The following is a 22,130-nucleotide window of genomic DNA, read 5'->3' as shown; positions in this document are numbered from 1 at the left end:
GAGTCTGAGCCCCGTGTCAGGCTCTGTGCTGACAACTCAGAGCCTGGAGTCTCCTTCAGATTTTGTGTGTCCCTCTCTCTATGTCCCTCCCCCACTTGCACTCTGTTTCTCTTTCTCTCTCAAAAAGAAATAAACATTAAAAGATTTTTTTAGAAAATAGGCAGAGGACTTACTGGATAGACATTTTTCCAAAAGCATACAGATGGCCAACAGACACATGAAAAGATGCGCAACATCACTCATCATCAGGGAAATGCAAATCAAAACCACAATAAGATACCACCTCACACCTGTCAGAATGGCTGTTACTAAAAAGACAAGAAATAACAAGTGTTGGCTGGGATGTGGAATAAAGAGACCCTTGTGCACTATTGGTCGGAATGTAAGTTGGTGCCACCACTGTGGAAAACAGTATGGACATTCCTCAAAAAACTACAAATAGAACTGCCATGTGATCTGGCAATTCCACTTCTGGGAATTCATCTAAAGAAAACAAAAACACCAATAAAAAAATATACGTGCACTTCTCTGCTCATTGCAGCATTATTTATAATAGCCAAGATATGGAAGCAAATTAAGTGTCCATCAATAGATAAATGGATAAAGACGATGTGGGGTGGTATGTGTGTGTGTGTGTGTGTGTGTGTGTGTGTGTGTGTGTGTGTAATCAGGCATAAAGAATTATAGATCTTGCCATTTGAGACAACATGGACTTAGAGAGTATAATAGTAAGTGAAATAAGCCAGTCAGAGAAAGACAAATACCATATGATTTCACTTATATGTGGAATCTGAAAAACGAAACAAATGAACAAACAAAACAAAGCAGGAACAGACTCATAAATACAGAGAACTGGTAGTTTCCAGAGGGGAAGGGTAGTAGGAAGGTGGGCAAAATAGGTTAAGAGGATTAAGAGGTACAAACTTCCAGTTATAAAATAAGTAAGTCGTGGGGATGGGAAGTAAAGGTAGGAAATATGCTCACTAATACTGCAATAACTTTGCCTGGACGGCTCAGTCAGGTAAGTGTCTGATCCTTGATTTCGGCTCAGGTCATGATCTCACAGCTTGTGGGATCGAGCCTCACATCAGGCTGCATGCTAAAAGCACGGAGTTTGCTTGGGATTCTCTCCCTCTATCTCTGCCCCTCCTCCGCTTGTTCTCTCTCTTTCTCTCAAAATAAATACATAAAATAAACTTAAAAAAAAGAATCTTTGAAAAAATATTGTAATAACTTTCTATGGCAACAGATGATAACTAGACTTACTGTGATCATTTCATAATGTACATAAATGTTGAATCATTATGTTGTACACCTGAAACTAATATAATATTGCATGCTAACTATACTTCAATAAAAAAGATTAAGTGTTATATAAAGAAAATTTCTAACATAAAAAGTTTATGACAATTTCCCTTCTGTAATTCTTCAGTGAAAATAACTATTAAAATAGGTATTAAGTGAAAAGAGAAGAGAATCTCGAAGGACATTTGTAAAAACTAATGTGTATTTGACCATCAACCAGGGCTCAAGAAAGGATTAAATCATATAGAGTATGTTTTCTAACCACAGTGGAATTTAGAAATCAAAAGATTACTAGTAAATCCTCATATGTTTAGAAATTAAGTAATGCACTTCTAAATACCCATAGATCAAAGAAGAAATATTTCAATCAGAATGATAATGAAATATGACACATCAAAATTTGCAAGATGTAACTAAATATGTAAATATTTAGTGAGAAACTCATAACATTAGAAGCATGTGTGGGCACCTGGGTGGCTCAGTCAGGTGAGTGGCCAACTCTTGGTTTCAGCTCAGGTCATGATGTCACAGTCGTGGGATTGAGCCCTGCTCAATGTGGAGCCTGCTTGGGATTCTCTCTCCCCCTCTTTATTTGCCCCTTCCCCTCCCCCAAATAAATACATAAAAACTTAAAAAAAAAAAAGGATGTGTGAGAAAAAAAGGAAGGCTGAATTGAAGGGTTAACTGTGCATCTCAAGAAGTTACGAAAAGAATGACAGACCCAAAGAAAGTATAAAATAGAAATTAATAAAAATAAAAGCAATAACAATAGAAATCAATGAAATAGAAAACAAATATATAGTAAAGGAGATCAACAAGGCCAAGAGTTGATTCTTTAAAAAGACTCCTAACATGGGAATCTCCTGGTGATCTGAATCCATTAAAAAAAGAAAGACGACACATACAAACCGATCTTAGGAATGAAAAAAGGGTCATCATTACAGATCTAATAAGTAAATGATAACTGTCTAAATGTTAAGAGAATATCATGAGCCATTTTGTATATATGTTGAGTTTGAAAATTTAGACAAAGTAGACAAATTCCTAAAAATATACAACTCACCCAAACTGGCAAGATCATATAGAAAACTTGAACATGTCTAAATATTAAGGAAATTAAATCAGTAATTTAAAATCTTGCCAGAAAGAAAACACCAGGCTCAGTTGGATTTACTTGTGAGTTCTACCAACAATTAAGGGAGAAATGAACGACCTTAAGCTCTTTTAGAGAAAGGAAAAAAAGGGGAAAATCCCCAATGTATTTTATGAGGCAAATGTTACCTTGATATCAAAATTTCACAAAGACCTAATGAGAAAGGAAAGTTACAGACCAATTTTACTCATGAACATAAATACAAACATCATAAATAAATTATTAGCAAACCAAACTGGCGATGTGTAAAAGTAACACACCATTTATCAAGCAAAACTAACAGTGTAATTTGCCTGTTAAAAGAATAAAGGAGAAAAAGCATATAATCATCTACCTAGATGCAGAAATGATACTTGATAAAACATCCATTCATGGCAGAAAATCTTGGCAAATTAGGAAAAGAAGGAAAATTCTTCAACCTGATTAAGTCTTGAGAGAGAGTGCAAGATCGGGAGCACCCTGGCACAGGCTCATGCTTATTTTGAAAGGTGATAAATGTCCTTGCGTATAGAAATTAGATCCCCATCTATACCATTCAGAAAAATAAATCCATATATATATATATATAATGCCATATATTTGAAAATAAAATTCCCAGAAGAAAATATAGGAGAGTATCTTTATGATATCAATATGGAAATTTCTTAGTAGAGACATAGAAAGCACAAACTTAAAAGATTAATGAGATCTACAGTGTTAAAACTAAAAATGTTCAACAAAAGACATCATAGCTGGGTGCCTGGGTGGCTCAGTCATTTAAACATCCAGACTCTTGATTTTGGCTTAGGTTGTGATCTCATGGTTCATGGGATTGAGCCCTGTTTCGGGCTCTGCCCTGGGTGTGGAGACTGCTTGAGATTCTCTCTCTGTCTCTCCCTCTGCCCGCCCCCACCCCTGCTAAAACAAAACAAAACAACAACAACAAAAGCACATTGTAGCAAAGTTAAAGAACAAGTCCAGATATTTTTTTAGAAATTTATTTTTGGAAGAGAGAGACAGAGTACAAGCTGGGGAGGGGCAGAGAGAGAGGGACACACAGAATCCGAAGCAGGCTCCAGGCTCTGAGCTGTCAGCACAGAGCCCGACGCGGGGCTCAAACCCAGGAACCATGAGATCATGACCTGAGCCGAAGTTGGACGCTCAACCGACAGAGCCACCTAGGTGCCCCGATAAAGATATTTGGTTTTTTGTTTGTTTGTATTTATTTTTATTATTTTAATTTTTTTATTCTCAAGTTTGTTTTTAACTATTTATTTTTGAGAGTGAGGGTGAGAGAGCGAGTGGGAGTGGGAGTGGGGAGGGGCAGACAGAGACAGGGAGAGAGAATCCTAAGCAGGCTCCTCGCTGTCAGTGCAGAGCCTGATGCAGGGCTCGATCCCAAGAACAGCGAGAGCATGCCTGAGCCAAAATCAAGAGTCGGATGCTTAACCGACTGAGCCACCTAGTCACTAGGGGAAGATATTTGTAAAGGATTAGTAACTAGAATTTATAGAGAGACCCTAAAAACCAGTAGGAAAAAGGCCACTCAGTAGAAATCTGGGCAAAGGCTACAGACTGACACTATAGTAAAAAGGAAATTGAGATGGCTGAAAAACATGAAAGGATGCTTTCCCCAATGTGCTACCAGGAACGTGGAAATGGAAGCAACATGGTGACATCACACATATCAGAAAGGCAAAATCTAAAAAGTCTGACCATGCCGAGCACTGTGGTGAGGGTGTGAAACACTAAGAGCACTCCCATGTTACTGGTAAGAGAGTAAATTCTTTTTTTTTTTTAATGTTTTTATTTATTTTTGAGACAGAGAGCATGAGCAGGGGAGGGGCAGAGAGAGAGGGAGACACAGAAGCCGAAGCAGGCTCCAGGCTCCGAGCGGTCAGCACAGAGCCCGACGTGGGGCTCGAACTCACAGACTGCGAGATCACGACCTGAGCTGAAGCCGGAGACGATTAACCGACTGAGCCACCCAGGTGCCCCAAGAGAGTAAATTCTTAAAACCACTTTCGAGAGCAATTTGGGAATAATTAGTAAAGCTGAGGATGAGCCCAGCCTATGATTCACCTCTAAGGAAGTTCTCATACACACACAAATAACTATGCAAAGCGACGAATGTGTTGGCTAACCTTACTGTGCTTCTTGTGGTAGTAATTTCACAATAGACGTGTGTATTACATTATCCCGTTGCGTACCTTAAGCCTACACAGTGTCATACGTCAATGGCATCTCGATCCAGATGGAAAAATGTGTTGTAAATTTTTAAAAAATGTCCTAAATCTTATAAAAGCACGTAGGAAGAAGACTAGAAAGAAACTCATAGAAAGCTGAGCAGTTGTTAACAGTCTGGGTAGTGAGATTATAAAAAAATAAGTTATTTGCTTTGTTTTACTTTTAAGATCTCCCTAAATCTCTCCAAAATGTCACTTATAAAAATATATTTAAAAATCAGTGCATCTCCCAAACAAGAGCCAAACTGAAATACTGCTGTAGAAACTTTCCCACTTGACACGGTAACCCCCTTATCTCTGGCCCGGCACATCCCTCTGAACTTCTCTTCTTTTCCCACAACTTCTGGGCTGGAGACAAAATGGTCATAATTAATATGCAAATGCTACAGGTCACCCCTCCAGTGGCAGCTGTCCCAGCAGAAAAACCTTTCTAGCTCCGTTAAATTGTGTGGCTTCTTTCCTTCTCACAACGTGCAGATTACTTTTATGCTTCCAAAAACCCTTAGGAAAACACTCTCAATCTGAGGTAACAAGTCAACACAACCGATGATTTGGGCAGGTTCTCTAGGCCTGCTTTTGATGTTCAAATACTCCTGATGAAAAGAGCACCCTTCAGTTGAAGAAGGACACAAATCATTAGAGCAAAACTTACAGCAGGTACTGCTCTAAGAACCCAGGTATCATGGGGCACCTGTGTGACTCAGTCGATTAAGTGTCTGACTTTGGCTCAGGTCATGGTCTCATGGTTCATGATAAGTTCAAGCCCCACGAGGGGCTCTGTGCTGACAGCTCAGAGCCTGGAGCCTGCTTCGGATTCTGTGTCTCCTTCTGTCTCTGACCCTCCCATGCTCACACTCTGTCTCTCTCTCCATCTCTGAAAAATAAAAATAAATGTTAAAAAAATTAAAAAAAAAAAAGAACGCAGGTATCAAATCAAGAGCAAGCCACTAATTTCTGTGTCAGTGGTTCTCAAACTAATTTAGCATGGATCACAATCACCGGAAGGCTTGCTACAACATAGTTTTGACTGGGCCACCCCTAGAGTTTCTGATTCAGTCGGTTGGGGTGGGGCTGAGAATTTGCATGTTTTAATTTCTAAATTTTTAAAATTGTCAATTGAGGTATAATTGACATATCACATTGTATTAATGTCAGGTGTACAACATAATGATTTGATACAATCATTGCAAAATAATTGCCATAATAACTCTAGCTGACATCCATCACCTTACCTAGTTATAATTTTTTTTCTTGTGATGAGAACTTTAAAGATCTACTTTTTTTTTTTAAGTTTTGTTTTTATTTTGAGACAGAGAGAGAGGAGAGAGAGAATCCCAGGAAGGATCCGCACTGTCAGTGCTCAGAGCCTGACGTGGGGCTTGATCCCATGAATCATGAGATCATGGCCTGAGCTGAAATCAAGAGTCAGACGCTCAACTGACTCGGCCACCCAGGCTCCCCAAGATCTACTTTCTTAGCAACTTTCAAATATGCAATAGAGTATTAGTAACTACAGTCACCATGCTGTACGTTATATCCTCATGACTTATTATAAGAATTTGCATTTTAAACAAGTTCCCACGTGACTCTGCTGGTGTGGCAGGTCTGGGGACCACCCTTCGAAAGTCACTGTTTCAGATCTCGATCTTGCTGGCCTTCAGGCATTGTAGCTATGGTTGAGATGTCTTTTTTTAATGACCTCCTTGATTTCATCTCCTTGGAATTTAAATGTTGATTTTAGGCTTCGGAACCAATGGATTCTGTTGTCTGCTACCCATGTTGTGTCCCATGAAAAAAGTGTAATACTGTCCAAATGGAATCCTTGTATCACTTGCTTCCTTCCCACTGGATGTTGAGAGAAGAGTTGAGAGGATTTTGATGTCAGATTGTTGAGTTATAGGGTTACCAGTGAAAGCGTCAAAAATTGCTACTGTATCTTTTTATTTAATTTTTTAATTTTCCAGAAAGATTTTATTTATAAGTAATCTCTACACCCAAAGTGGGGCTTGAACTTAAACCCTACGATCAAGAGTCACATGCTCTATGACTGAGCCAGCCAGGCACCCCTACTACTGTATCTTTCTAGCACCCAAAATTGCTACTGTGTCTTTATGGCAAGGATTGTCACTATGTCTTTTTAAAGCAAAGATCGCCACTGTATCTGTTTTCTGATCAGCAGTAGAGAATCTGGGCTTCTCCTTGAGACATATGCCAGAGGTGATTTTTAAATTATGTAGAAGTTATACACACACTCTCTGACATTGGAGAAGAACACTGTTTTACGGGCTTCAGAAAGCGTTGTACTTTAATCTTCTTTTCGAGACAGACTGACAGACTGAGTTGCTTAATCATGTAGGGCATGATTATACCACTGAAACAGTATTTCTACAAATATTTTAAACAATTTGAAGAAATAGGATTGGATTCAGTAATACACATGTTAGCAGAAAGGAAGGAAAACACATACTCTTCCCCCACTTTTTAACTTCTCTCCTTCTGTATTAATTTTAAAAGAAAACATGCAGGGCATAGTCACATTCACAGATGGACCTCTTTCTTCTTTATGAGCTGAGTCTGGTTTGGCTTATTTTAAAATTGTTTCTCCCCCTTTTCTTTCCTTTCATTTTTTAAGATGATCTAGAACCATCATCTCAGTGACAAAAATAACTAGTCATTAGTCTGACGCTAACTGAATGGTTCCTTTAATGGGGAATCCTCAAGGAAAACAGAAGCCAGTATTTTCTTCAGTTAGTTGTTACTGAGATCCTTTTCTGATGTGAAGTTCTCTCTCCAAAAGACTGTCTTAGGATTTAAAAGGATTTAAACTGATACTATTTTATGAACCTATCTAGACTAATAATACTCAGAGAAACCTTGGGCGGGGGCGGGGGGTGGTGCTGGTATGTAGGAAGCCTTCTTGACATCTGTTAAAACACCATCATTCTGGATGACGCTCTCCTGAGGACAGTAGGAGAAAAAGCATAAGTGAACTTTCAACCAGACTTCAAGTGTCTTTGAAGAAACTTCTGCTGAGCCTTTTAGACAGCGACAGATACGCACCAGAAAATCTATTCCCTCAACCCGTTTCCTGTGCCTCCCGCTTCACCTGGGTATGTCTGCTGCTTGTTCTTGGGCCGACCCTCCTACCTTCATTCTCCTTTCCCAAGCTCTTCTCCTTCCTTATTTTCTGACTACAACCCTCTCTTCTGCTCTGAGCCCTCCAGAACGCCCCTGGAGATAAGCTCCCAATAATGCGTGTTTTCCAAAGGGAAGGATATACAATAAGGAAAGGAGAAAGTATGGAGTGAGGGGTGGGAGGGAGGTTTGGGAGTGAGGGATAGAACTTAAAAAGGGGGGGTGGTGCACAGTAGCCCAAAGGTGGAAATAGCCCAGACTTCCGCCATCAGATAAATGGATTAACAAAATGTGGTCAGGACACCTGGGTAGCTCAGTTGGTTAAGCGTTTGACTTTGGCTCCAGTCACGATCTCACAGATCATGAGTTCAAGCCCTGCGTTGGGCTCTGTGCTGACAGCTCAGAGCCTGGAGCCTGTTTCAGATTCTGTGTCTCCCTCTCTCTCTGCCCCTCCCCTGCTCACAGTCTGTCTGTCTGTGTCTCTCTCTCTCTCTTTCAAAAACAAGCAAAAACCCAAAATGTGGTCTATACATACAATGGAATATTACTCGGCTGTAAAAAGGAATGACATACTGGTGCATGCTACAACAGGGATGAACCTCAAACATTTTATGCTGGGTAAAAGAAGCCAGGCACAAAAGGTCATGTATTTTATAATGCCATTTATGCAGAATATCTAGAATAGATAAATCCATAGGGACAGAACAAAGATGGGTGGTTGCTGGGGACTGGAGAAAACTACTAACTGGGGGAGGGGTTTGACTTTGGGGGCTTAGAAATGTTTGGGGACAAGACAGAGGTGATGGTTGTATCGCATTGTGAATGTACTAAGTGTGAGTGAATTGTTCACTTTATCTATTTATTTTTGTATGTAAGCTCCATGCCCAGTGTGGAGCTTGAACTCACAACCTTGAGCTCATGACCTGAGCTGAGATTAAGAGTGCATCGCCGCTTAATTGACTGAGCCACCCACGGGCCCCAAATTGTTCACTTTAAAGGATTAATTTTATGTTACATAAATTTCATCCCAATAAACTTATTTTTTTATTTATTTTTTTTAAATTTTTTTAACGTTTATGTTTGAGACAGAGAGAGACAGAGCATGAACAGGGGAGGGGCAGAGAGAGAGGAAGACACAGAATCCAAAGCAGGCTTCGGGCTCTGAGCTGTCAGCATAGAGCCTGATGTAGGGCTCAAACCCACAAACTGTGAGATCATGACCTGAGCTGAAGTCGGAGGCTTAACCAACTGAGCCACCCTGCCACCCCTGTTTTTATTTATTTTTGAGAGAGAGAAAGAGAGTAGGGGAGGGGCAGAGAGGGGGGGGGGTGGGAACAGAGGATCCAAAGCAGGCTCTGGGCTGACAGCAGAGAGCCTGGTGTGGGCCTTGAGCTCACAAACCAGGAGATCATGACCTGAGCCGAAGTCTGAGGCTTAACTGACTGAGCCACCCAGGCGCCCCTCTAAACTTCAGATGTTTTCAAAAGAGGGCAATTTGTCAAAATTTCCAACTCCACTTTTAGATTTTTATAACCACATCACTTTAATGGTATCTCAAAGAAAGTTTCACATTTAATTTAGATATTAAGCAAGGAGAGGTCCTGGGCTGACCTCCAGATCTTGAGTATTGTATCAATCCTCAATAAAAATTGCCCTAATAACAATGGAGATAATAAAGTCTCCCTGTGAGTCAGTGATAGAACTGAGAATGGATCCCAAGGAACATTGCCTCTTAGTCTCTTCTACATTCTGCTGACGTCTCTCCCCGTCCCTGAAACTCCTGACGTAATTGAAGACGACTTGTCAGTGATATCACTCACCCAACCAGAAGAAAGCGCAGAGGAGCCCTGAACATGGGTTACAGATCGCCATGCCCTCTGGAGGCTGCCGCATTCAGATTCAGTTTTGCCCTTGGCAAAATTGTGAAGCAAGATGAAATCTGTCTGGGCTGCCCTTAACTCACTCTCTTCTAATCGTACACCCCTTTTGGGGGCCTTCCTTCCCCCCTTTATCTTCTGGCACCTAGAGACAGCTTCCATCCCTTCATCCCCCCATTTCTTATTCTTCCATCTACAACGGTATTTAGAAAAGAGGTTGACATCATTTCTTCCCCAGGAGTGAATTTTCCATAAGTCTCCCAGACAAATGTTGTTGGAGATATCTCCATCATTTGATACTGGACATTTTTGCAGGGTTTCTAAGTGTTCACAGGACCCACAATCCATCTGCACGGCGTGCTTTATTTAGGAAGAGGCACACTGGGGACAATCACTATTGCACATCACTGTCAAGTTTGTTTGAAATCTAGGTACCACAGAGGAGAAAGAGCAAATATAGTCAGAGAAGCCTAGCAAGAAAACTGACTTTTAACAGATTGAATTGTAGAAAATTAGAAGTATATAACTGAAGTATAGAAGTGAAGTATAGAAGTATAGAAGTGATTAGGATTCTAGTTTTAGCTTTGCCCACAGGCAGATAGGTGGGTTTCTACACCTAGAAGAATCAAGGAGTTGACCAGTGATCTAATTTGGACTAGTTCCATTTTAACTGAAAAATGGTTTATCCTCAAGGAATTGTGAGTCATGTCTATATTCTCTTCCCCACACCACGTGGTATCCATTTATAATAACATGCAACCACGGTGTCCTTGCTTCACCGAGTCACAAAGATCAGGGACCAGGTGATGGGCAGCTAAACTATAGTCAGAAAAGTAATACATCTGTGCTTGCAAATAATCCACTTTTAGCCCCTCACTTTGTTAGTACAGCCTCTTTTTGCAACTTCAAAATCATTAATTTATTATGTAGTTTAAGGATGCATACTCCTTTCCATTCCTTTCCTTTCCTTTCCTTTCCTTTCCTTTCCTTTCCTTTCCTTTCCTTTCCTTTCCTTTCCTTTCCTTTCCTTTCCTTTTCCTTTTCCTTTTCCTTTTCCTTTCTTTTGTTTTCTTTTTTTTCTTTTTAGACTTTTAAATAATCTACACCCAACATGGGGCTCGAACCCACAACCCTGAGATCAAGAGTTGTATGCTCTACTGAGGAAGCCTCCAGGCACTCCTCATACCCCGTTTCTGATTCTTGTTGCCAGGAACCTATGGGAGCCCCTGCTTTCTAGGAACAAAAGGTGTTATCAGTGTTAGATGATCTGGTTAGCAACTGTTGGGAACTGCTGGTCAACCAAGATAACCTTGGAGCTTTGTCAGCTAGTAGGTGTCTCTCTGGGAGCTCAGCTTGCTTTGTGTCCTGTCCATTCTGATCTGTCAGGTCACAGCCATGCACCAGAGAACCAGAAGGTTGAGCAAAAATATTTACGCGTACATCTCACTCCCAATTTTCATATGTTTTAAATGCAGACTTATAAGATCGCAAGGAATATGGGCAACATAGTTGTGCAAAGAGGCCTTATCAGGACCCTTCTTTCAATGAGACCTAGACACTCGTCTGTATCTTTTCCTGATGTTTTGGTCTGCTGAGTGCTCACTGAATATTTGCCATTGGTTTTTATAAATCCTCTTTGGGGCTGGGGACTACAACATTTCCTCTTCTTATTTTCCGTATTTATTTTTCCATTTGAAGTTCAGTCTTTTGGGGGAAGTTCCTTGGTCTGTGTTTGGGAAAATTACTTGTGGGGCTGATGCCAGACCTCTGGGTGACTTTGAAGTCCAGACAACACCAAACTAAACATGGGCATAGTTGGTTTTTGTTTTTTGTCTCTCTGCTATTTGCACAAGTATCAGTTAACACTCAGTACCTTTGGGCAAGCCCATGGAACCTTTAGAAACTAGATGCGTCCCAATGAGTAAATTAATTCAACAATACTGTAGAGATAACATTAACATGCCTGTGAGTATGCTGGAATGGATATTTGTAAATACTTCAAAATTTTCAAAACAGCATTGGCTAAAGAGGTGAAGTAAGCCGTTATTTTAAAATGTTTTATTAACACCATTTCAGAAGACTTTAGGAGTCAAACTGAATGGCAACAATTTTGGATGGATAGTTTTCTAGAGTTTTGTTTTTGTTTTGTTTTCTTTGTACAGCTGATTACCTGATACAGCCAAGAGGTGCAGACCAGGGATGGTGCTAAAGAATGGCTTTGGGGGAGCTCAGCTCCTCTTCCAGGTTCCTAGAACATTATTTAAAGAGCTGGTTGTGAAAATGTACCCATGACATTAATCATGGATTAAAAAAAAAAAAAAAGGTGAATACATCACCCTTTCTTCAACTGCTAGTGATCTCTCTCTCTCTCTCTCTCTCTCTCTCAAAATAAATAAATAAACATTTAAAAAAAGAGAGTCCTTGAGGGTCCTGTTGACATGGCAGCTGGGTTCAAAGCAAGTGATTCAGCAGAGGGACAGAAGATACCATGTCTTTTCTAATCTAGCATAAAATCGGTTCTGCAGATCACCAGTTGTGCAACATCCTGTTGGGTATACAGACCTGTTGGGTATACACAGACCTCCCGGTCAGTGTGGGAGGAGCGTATACAACATGTGAATACCAAGAGGCAGGGAACACTGAGGCGATCTTGGCAACTAGCCACACCTAGATATACCTGGTTACATTATCTTAGACCAGATGAAGTCATGGGAGAGCCAGTAAGTCCTCTGTTTTCAGTGGCCTCTCTGTGAACTATAGACTTGCTTACCTCCTAGGGCTTTTGCCTAGCTTGCCTTCCTATTTTGTTTCCAAGCCTTTGAAAAGTCTGGACTCCAATCTTAAAAATTCCTGAGAATCGGAACATGGCAGAGTTGGAAAGATCAACAATTACCTGGTCCAGTTCCCTCCTTTTATAACTATCACTATTCTTAAGACCAATCTAAGATAGGTCTTAGGTTACCTATGATAACCCATACCTATACGTCAAATTGAGGGCCCTGGAAATTTCCTTTAAGTGACTTGGCTTACTAAGATCCAGAAGGTCAAGGGTTTACGAGTTACCTTTATACTGCTTCCCTTCTTATTTTAGGGCTTTGCTCTCTGCAGTATTGCACACCCCCCTCCCCCTGTTGCCTAGGCCCTGTGGTTGTGTGAATGAATGAACAGAGAGTCAGTTTTGAAGAAGGATGGAAAAAATGCTTATGACCTTTGATGCCAGGAATGTAAGCTGGTAAAGGATTAGAGGGAGGTTGGGGTATTTTATTTCTTGGTTCAGCCCAGTATATGCTCCCCCCTCCAATCTGGTGGGAATGGGGGGTCATGCCAGGCATTGAAGGGATAAGTGGACCAAACCTCTCATACTCAAATCCACCCTTCCTTGTGCCCTCCCTGTCAAATACCCGAGTCACCTTTCTTCTCTCAAAAGGGGTCATGGGATTCCCTATTCCTTACTCCCATGGCTGTCCCCCTGTGCATAATTGCCAACACGATCAACCAAATGGAAACAGAAGCCACTGTTTTCAGGCTTGAACCAATGTGAGTGGAATACTGAAAGATATGATATTACATTTCGGAGAAGACAGGATAAGAGCAAAGAATCAGAACTAAGAAGGCCTCTGAGGCTTTGGTTTTTAGAATGGTACTTATTTTGGGACTGGACCTCTCCCCCCCAGGCTGCGTTTTATAATTATACATGTTAATACTGCACCAAGTGCCAGCACCACTCACCTCATACAAAAATGGCAGCTTTTCTCATTACAGCTCCAACCTACTAATGAAGCTCGGTATGTTCTGTTTAGGCCAAATCCGGAGAAGTTTAAGGCACTGTAGCTCAGGGGAAAGAGCAATAAAATTGCTAGTGTGGATGATTTATACCTGGCATTCATTAACCTGGTCTCCCCTTCAGTACCTAAGCTATACAGATATTTTCCACTGTGTTTTGTTGGCATTTTCCCATCCGTTTGGACACGGGCCAGAGGCAACCCCTTTCATGAAGAACTTTGAAAATCTGACTTGAAATAATGCAGACTTGTGTCCTATAAAGCTGTTTGGCAAAGTGGCTTGAAAAATGTGAGTGCTTGAAGACTTCAAACTGTTGGCAATAATAAGATCTTCTGTTTCCAGGAACACTGTCAGGCTTTACATCTTGTTGTTCTGCTTAAATTATGCCAGATACTAGCAATATTTCTAGGAGTGTTTTCTAAGGTGGGGTCTGAGACTTGGTCATGTGTGTGTATCTGTGTGTGTGTGTGTGTGTGTGTGAGAGAGAGAGAGAGAGAGACAGAGAGGTAGACATAGAGGCAGAGAAACAGCAAGGAGATGGAGTGGGGTTTGCCTGTGGCCCCTGAGGGAAATCTTAGAAGCAACTGGTACTGAGACCAGAGCATCAAAGACTAGAGTGGAAGGATAAGGTGGGGGTTGGTTGAAAAGTCAGAAAATCTTATAGGAACAGAAGGAGCTACGAACAGTGAGAGATTGAGAGCTATTGCCCAACAATTCAGGGAAGGAAATGTTCTTAAGATAAACAACAGGGGTCCTAGACAATCTGCTTGGTGGTCAAGAGTTCCTGACAGAGAGAAATTGGAGTAAGTCATTTCCCAGAGGAGAGGCCATTGGTTTACCCGCTGGTGCTTCTGAAGGTTGTGGGTCTGTGCCTGATACCCCCCCAGCCCCCGACCTCCACCCCAGCCAATTTCAAGAGAATATCCAAGGGGTTCTTTGCAGCAAAGGGTACCGTGTAAGCTCCGCAACACCCTGTAGCTCTTTTAACCCAGCTGGACCAAAAGGAAGCCCCAAGAAACCTACATAAGCTGATTATGCTGGGTAGCATCCTTGACAGGCTTGAGCAATGAAAAAAAAAAGCTGAACAAAGTGAAAAGAGGCAGCAATGTGTTAAGGACTCCAGTGAGGGACGTGATCAATGCAGGCCAATGCACTCAGCCAAAACACTAGTAACAAGTGAAGATAACACTATAACACTGCTCGCCTCATCCCAGATACAAAGAGACTCTGGACAAGATGATATTACCCTTTGTATTAGGTACCGCTTCACAAATATCATTTTTTATCTTTCCGTAGTGTTTCAAAGGCTTCATAAAACTACGCACGCCACAACAAGATGTGTTCACGAGTGTCTGCTTCCTAAGCAGTCTTGCACCACGAGCCCTGTTCCCCGTGGCCTTCCTCCCCACAGACAACGTGACTTGAGGAACACGAACAGTTCTTTTCTGTGCTACTCACACAGACTGGCGTTCCCGGCATAGCGAGGGGCTCAATAATGGGAAAACTTGGAATTTTATAGATCCTATGCTTTCAAGCACAGATGAAGTGGAGATTTTTGGAGCCGAGAAATCATTTAGAGGAGATTAAGTACCAAAGCTGGTGTCTTATATGGTGGCTCCTTTGCCCTAAAATCCCTTCCCCTGGTGTGCCCTAGATGTGTTGGTTCACTAAAGACCACCATGAGGAGAGATTGTCTGGGGTAAGAGAAGAATGTTGCAAGCTATTAGTCACTGTTCATATGTTAGTGTGAATTAGTTTATGCAGATTGCTTTCCTTCCGTTACTGCTGGTATTGGCTGTGCTGAGGCTACGGACTTCTGATTTGAAAGCAACCAAAGAACAATTGGGTGACTGGGCAGCATGGAGCATTTGAGGGGAGGACACAGCTCTAGGTCGGATTCTAAAGTAGCGGCCATAAGGCAGCTTGAGAACTCTGGAGACCAAGAATCAAGGAAGAATGCCAGAAAGGATGACAGGCCCAGAAACTTCTACAGGCCATAATGTGGTTGGAATATAGAAATAATAGTATAGGTCTGAAAATGGGTTTCCTAAGGTGTGCACCTTAGCAGGTATTAGGATAAGAAAGTTCACTTCGGGTAACATAGATTTAGAAGTTTCTTGGCTGCGGGACGGCTCTGAGCCTTTAATATGCTAATGAGCTGATGAATATCCAAAAGAGGACTGTAGTCTGCAAGTTTATGTTACCAAACATTTGGAGAGTATCTCGTGGGATTGGTGTGCAACAGGACACATTTTTGGGAGTACATTTATTGTTCATTTAAAACAAGAACGTCAAAAGTCTTGGGCAATATTTTCACCTCTGAACCTCAGCTGAAAATAAAGGTGTTAGGTTGGGCCATCTGTTTCTTTCTAAGTCTAGAATCTAGAGCCCATGCGAAATGAGAACAGGTACCATTAAATGAAGAGTGGCTGGGCAGGTTAGAACAGAAGCACGTGCAAACTTCAGTCATTATGAAATCTCTCCAAGGCTGATCTTGCTCTAAAAGCGGTAAAGGAGTTCATTTCTTCCTGGACTCTTCGTATTCTGCTTTGGCGCCTCTCCTGGGACCAGAGCTCGGAGTGTTCCATGCTTCAGTTACTAATTTCCCTCTCCACCCAAAGTGCTCAGACCTACCCAGCATGTCTCAGCTAAGTCCTGCCAATTTTCTCTCCTAAATAACTCAAATCTGCCCCCGCCTTCCAGATCCCTAATCTTGTACCTGTCTCCCATCCTACTGCTCTGAGAGGACGTCCCATGTCTCCTCCATTCTAGTCTGTTCTCCACACCACAGTCACAGTTTGAAACACAAATCACATCTTGTCACACTGTCCCCCACCCCCCGCACTCCCACTCCACTGCCCCCAATTTAGTATCTTCTCATTTTTCTTAAGGCATAGTCAAAGCTCTTTATTGAGGTTTTGAAGGCCCTAAGGGGGCCTTAGTCATTTCTGCTGCCTCATTATATCCATGTCGTCCTTACTCTGTATCCCAGCCACACTGGCTTCCTTCAGCCCTCAGACTTCCTACTGTCATGTGACACAGGGCCTTGACACATGTTGCCCGCTTTGATTTTTTTTTTTTAATTTTTTTTTCAACGTTTATTTATTTTTGGGACAGAGAGAGACAGAGCATGAACGGGGGAGGGGCAGAGAGAGGGGGAGACACAGAATCGGAAACAGGCTCCAAGGCTCTGAGCCATCAGCCCAGAGCCTGACGCGGGGCTCGAACTCACGGACTGCGAGATCGTGACCTGGCTGAAGTCGGACACTTAACCGACTGCGCCACCCAGGCGCCCCTGATTTTTGCCGTTCTTGATCTCTCAACTAAAGCCTCATTTTCTCAGGGGATGTGTCTCTGATCTCCTTGGCCAGGTTGAACCCTCCTATAAACATGTCATCATGGCACCATGTGCCTTTAATTTTACTTACCGCAGTTGCATTTCATTTATTTTTTATTTAAACTTATTTATTTATTTTTTTTAGTAATCTCTACACCCAACATGGGGCTCAAACTCATGAACCTGAGATCAAGAGTCGAATGAGCCCCTGCAGTTGCATTTTACATTTGTGTCCGCAACTGTATGATTCATGTCTGTCTTCCGCATTAGACTGACTAGTTACATGCTCCATGAAATCAGTGTTTGCCCATAATTACATCCTGAGTGCTTCACATTGTGTCTGCTTGGGGGGGGGCCTCAATAAATATGAGGAGACCAGTCTCATTTCACAACATGGGTGATTGATAGGACCTTAATCCCCTTAGAACAGTGGGTTTTGCCTGAGGTCCGTGCAGGATATCCACTTCCAATGAATGTATACAAATGTTTGTGCAGGTGTATTTTTCTGAGGATAAGTGTTCCTGTCTTTTAACACATTCTCAGAGGGGCTATGCACTACTCCCCTTCCTCCCAGAAAAGTTAATAACAGTGGTCCTGGGTTGTTTTGTTTTGTTTTTTTCCCAAAGGAATTCCTTGTTACCCAAATGAATTATGAATAACTAATATGTGACAAGTCCACACAAGACAAGGCAAGGTCAAGGCCAAAGCCTGACCGATTGGACTGGTAGAGATACAATGAAATAGTCCTGGATGTAGATGGTTTATTAGTTACATAGATAGTGAAAGGAAAATAACGAAAGTGCCAGCTCCCCATGGACATAATCCCACGTGCAAAAGAGGATGACACCAAAATAAAATGTCCATAATGAGTCACCTTGTCGCTGAGGGGCCAGCCTTAGATAGCAGCTTAGCAGGTTTTTGGTCTGCAGCTCGATTCTGAGGGGTGAGGAAAGAAGCCTCACAGCTCTTCAGAAGCTGGGAGGCTCTGAGAAACTGCTTCAAGACAAGGCGGGGAGGGGCAGGGGCCATAGAGCACCCCTCACAAGCGTCCTAAGGCAACTATAGGCTTTTGGCCAAGACTCACGTGAACTGTCGGTGGAATCTCACCTGGGGACTACAGGCCTTTGGCCATGACTCAGGTGGACTGTGAAGGGAGAGTCTCACCTATGTGGCCCATGTGGATGCATGCGAGGTCCCCATTTCCTTACAATATGGCAGTCGAGAGTGAATACTTCTCTTCAGTGTGAGTGAGGATGATTTAGACCAGTCAAGCCATTGACCGTGTAGGCAGGTTATTCCTAATCAATGCCTCTCCCCTGAGATCAACTGCTCCAAGTGGCCTGCTTGTCATTCCTGTAAACACAGTCTCTAAAAGTTCAAACGATTTATCTTTCTGCCTCTTAATGGTTCTCATGGCAGTAGCAGTGGATCAGAGCTGTCTAGTTGTAGGAATAACAATGTTTTGGATCCAGGGCCGCTATTGTTTTGGAGGGGGACAGTGGGGATGCGTCCTGTATTTCTAACAATTACTTTAAAATCGAACTTTTCACCAGTGGAGAACTGTTTGTATTTAAGAAACGGCCTCCACGCAGTAAAAGGAGCCAGGTTTTGCTAAGACTGGGGAGAATGCACAATGGGACACTTCCCAGGCCCGGGGATGAAAATCCTGCCCCGCCCTCCTCCTGGGTTTGATAAGCTCGTGGGGTAATGTAAGGAGGCTTCTAGCCAAGGAGTGGAGACAGCTCAAGCTCCTCAGAGGAGATAAGGGGAATCCCGGGAGGCTGGGAGAAAATGCAGATTGAGTTCTCTTACAGTGAACTGACTTAGCCCCAGGTTATAAGCAGCCCACACTCTGATTTTAATAAGCTTCAGGGCTGGTGCTTCTTCCTAATGAGCAGACTTTAAAGGAAATGAAACCACCTCATGAGTTTTAGTTCATTTGTTGTATAGAAGAAAGCACTCCGATTAGTGATCGGAATGGCGGTAGGTAATGTCTTGGAACCAACTGACGAGTTAAAAAAGGATTTGGGAATCAGACTAGTTCTCTGGCCTACTTTCTAGCTGATAGAATTTCAGTCTCTCTCTTCACAGAATCTCAGTGTGTGGGCCCTTGCCTGCTTGAGAAAGAGGGTTCAAGACAATGCCGTCTCCAAGCAGTGTTGAGTAAGTTCCTCCTTTATGAGAGGGGGTATCTCATGCTTGAAGCCATTGAGATACTATCATTGAGACTACAGTCATGAGACTACAGTCATTGAGGCTACAGTCATTGAGACTACTGTCATTGAGGATGTCACATTTGCAAGCCTTTTTGGCGCTTCACCGTGAGAGAATGTTTGGGGGAACTCAGCAGCCATCCTCCAGTTGAAGTAAATATTTGTGTGTGTCCAAGCAAATGCCCCATGTCTTCCATGTTTAACCATATACAGCAGAGACAGTAAATGTCATGAGTCCTACATTTTCTTGGATCGTAGGTAAATGCAGAAAGAATTGGCTTATGGCGTTGAGGAGAGCCTAAAGCACAGAACCATTGAGGGTTTTGCTGAATGCAATGGAACCACCGTCTCTGGAACGCCAGGGGCCGGTCGCCATAGAAGCAGTCAACCTGAACCCTTGCAGGGTGTTTATCTTCAGGAATCTTGAGGCCCACCCCCAGGAGCCCTGGGCTTCCAAGAGGATCACTGCCCCTCTGACAAGCATGGTGAGTGACACTCCTAAAATGTTGATGTGGAAAAAATGGATAAAATGCATAAAGAAACCACAGAATTTGCTAAAACTTAAGAAATGATGACATGAATTGGAAATACAAGTTCTTGGTTCTAAAATGCTTTCTCAGACATGAATTTGCTTAAATGACCTTGACTTTTGTTTTCTTTACCTGTGAGATGGGAATATATTTTGCTCCAGTTTTCAAAGATGCCAAAAGGACTGATGCACTAAAATAATGTCAATCATGTTGTGAAAAAAAAAAAAAGCCAACCACGTTTGCGGTTATAAAGAATAGTGTGCTTGACCCTGTGGAGCCTATGGGCGAATTAAAGTGGATGGAGAAAACTATTCTGTTTAGGTAGTTAAAAAATTAGTAGCATTTCCTTGATGTTTGGATTTTAGTTTAAACCTGGGTTTCACGAGAGAAAAGTCTCTCTGTATTCTGTGACTGAGAAGAGACATGAACAATTATTTGGAGAGAGAAATATGATTTTGAAACTCATGCCCAGTGCCCGCACTCTGAAGGCACACATCAGGCTTCAGAGAACACTGTCTGGTCTGCTGGGAGTGCAAATGCAGAGACTGGCTTTGCTAATGGTCTGTAGTAAGAGGGAAAAAGAAAACACAGGCGATTATATCCCTCAGGTCTCCGGGACATTGCAAAGGATCTTGCCAGTAGAAGGAAACCAATGGCAAAAACTCCTCTGCTCCCATTTAAAATGTCACCACACCAGAGTGAAAATCTATAGTAGTGCTCATCCTCCATTATACCTTTGCAGATTCCAAGCTCGGCAAAGGACATCTTCAAATTTACCTCTTTCCTGCTTAAGCTTCCCAATGGCAATGCCTAATGGGCTGCCAGCATTCCCACACTGTTCTGTCTACATAGACTGAAACCCAGTAACGGAAAACACAAATCAAATTGGAGAGCATGAGTCACCTCCCTGGCGGGGCGGGTGGGAGAGATGGGGCGAAGCAGTTAGCTCTCAGCACGCGGGGGGTAAGCGGGGAGAGCTGAGGTCAGATGCTGGTCATGATTTGGCTCAAGGGTTTTGCATTCCTGTTACACTTCAGGCCTCATCACGCTCAGTGACTCATGAACCGGGCGCCAATTAGCACACGGATATTATGAAGAAGAAAGGAAAATGAACTGAATAAAACAGACAACAGAATGGGTGGGGCTTGCCCTGGGGGGTGCGGCAGAGTCGGGGACAGTGAGTGGTCTGCAGCTGGGCCTGTACCGGGCAGGGGGCCTTTGTGTCCAAGTGGGAACGGTGAGGGAGACCAAGGCCGCAAGGAGACGCAGACCACGTTGATCATCTGAGTGGCGGTGGCGCTGCTGTCTCCGGCTGGGTGAGCTTGGAGGGAAGTGTGCACCCTGCCTCTACGCCCGCATTTCTATGTGGTCCAGTAGGACAGTCGCTCTCCCGTAGGGGAAATAAGTGATGTTGGGCCACACTGGGCCACTTCAGAGAGGTGGGGGGGGGGGGGGGGCGGGGGGAGAATGGTGTCTGACACTTGCCCTTGTGGGTGGAGAGTGGTCTTCTTGGCTCCAACGTGAGAGCTCCTGTATGTTGACAGTAGGTCTTTTAAAACCTGCAGAAATTGAGGTGTAAATTCTACACAACGTGTTTGCCCTGCCTATAATTGTTGTATTAGACCATTGAGTCCAGTACAACAAAATACCATGGATCAGGTGGCTTATAAAGAACGGAAATTTACGGCCGACACTTCTGGAGGCTTGGAAGTCTAAGATCAAGGCGCAAGCGTGGTTGTGTTCTGGTGAAGGCCCTCTTTTGGGTTCATAGCCAGAGCCTTCTCTCTGTATCCTTACATGGTGGAAGGGCTGGTGAGTTCTGTGGGGTCCCTTTTATAAGGGGACTGATCCCCTTTGTGAGGGCTCCACCCTCGGGACCTCATCCTATCCTAACCACCTTCCGAAAGCCCCACCTCCTAACACCATCATACCTGGGGGTTAGGACTTCAACATACGAATGGGGAGGGGGGCACATTCAGACCATAACATCCAGTAAAGTCACATGCAGTAAAACTGGATGAATTTTTGCATATGCAAATACCCCTGTGAACAACCACCATTTTTTTTCACCTGGGTGCTCCAGGTCAGTAATGTCACTCGTGATTTCTACCATCAGAGATTCGTTCTGCTCTTCTCGGGCTTTATGTAAATGGAATCTTGGCAGTCGATGCTCATTGTGTCTGCCTTTGTCCCTCCCCGTTATCTGAGATTCATCCCTGAGGGAGGTTCTGGTGGGCAGCCGTTTGAAGGACGTGCGTCTGCCGCGCTTTGGTACTTACTCCACTTTGACTGAGGTTGCTGCGATGTGTCAAGAGGGCAGATGCCATGTGTAAATTCTTTCAGCTAAAATGTTCTGCATAAAAATAGCTGGAACACAGTCCGGTGTCGTGCCACAGCAACTAAACAAACACTGTTTATGGTGCATATTTTTTTTTTTTACTCTGTGTGCTTCTCTGCTTCATCTTCTTGTGGGGTATACACATTTCCTCCAGCCTTGGGAAGGTGGCCTTTTGTTCACAAAGAGTCACAGAACTGCCATTGGCTAAATCACAGGGTGGTTAAGGCTGCGATT

General features: G+C 42.8%; 1 long non-coding RNA gene across 4 annotated transcripts in view; it reads left to right on the top strand.

Annotated features, from left to right (window-relative positions):
* Positions 1-22,130, top strand: part of LOC106979381 (uncharacterized) — an 81,002-nt gene that overhangs the window by 6,798 nt on the left and 52,074 nt on the right. For all 4 annotated transcript variants that reach the window (XR_008291528.1, XR_008291527.1, XR_008291526.1 and 1 more), the window contains exon 2: positions 19,287-19,513. This is a non-coding gene — a long non-coding RNA (uncharacterized LOC106979381). The remainder of the gene's footprint in view (positions 1-19,286; positions 19,514-22,130) is intronic.

This window comes from Acinonyx jubatus, chromosome D3, assembly GCF_027475565.1.
Source record: "Acinonyx jubatus isolate Ajub_Pintada_27869175 chromosome D3, VMU_Ajub_asm_v1.0, whole genome shotgun sequence".
In the NCBI taxonomy this organism is placed as follows: Eukaryota; Metazoa; Chordata; class Mammalia; order Carnivora; family Felidae; genus Acinonyx; species Acinonyx jubatus.
Note: the sequence above shows the minus strand (reverse complement) of the source record. Positions and strands in the feature narration are given on the sequence as shown.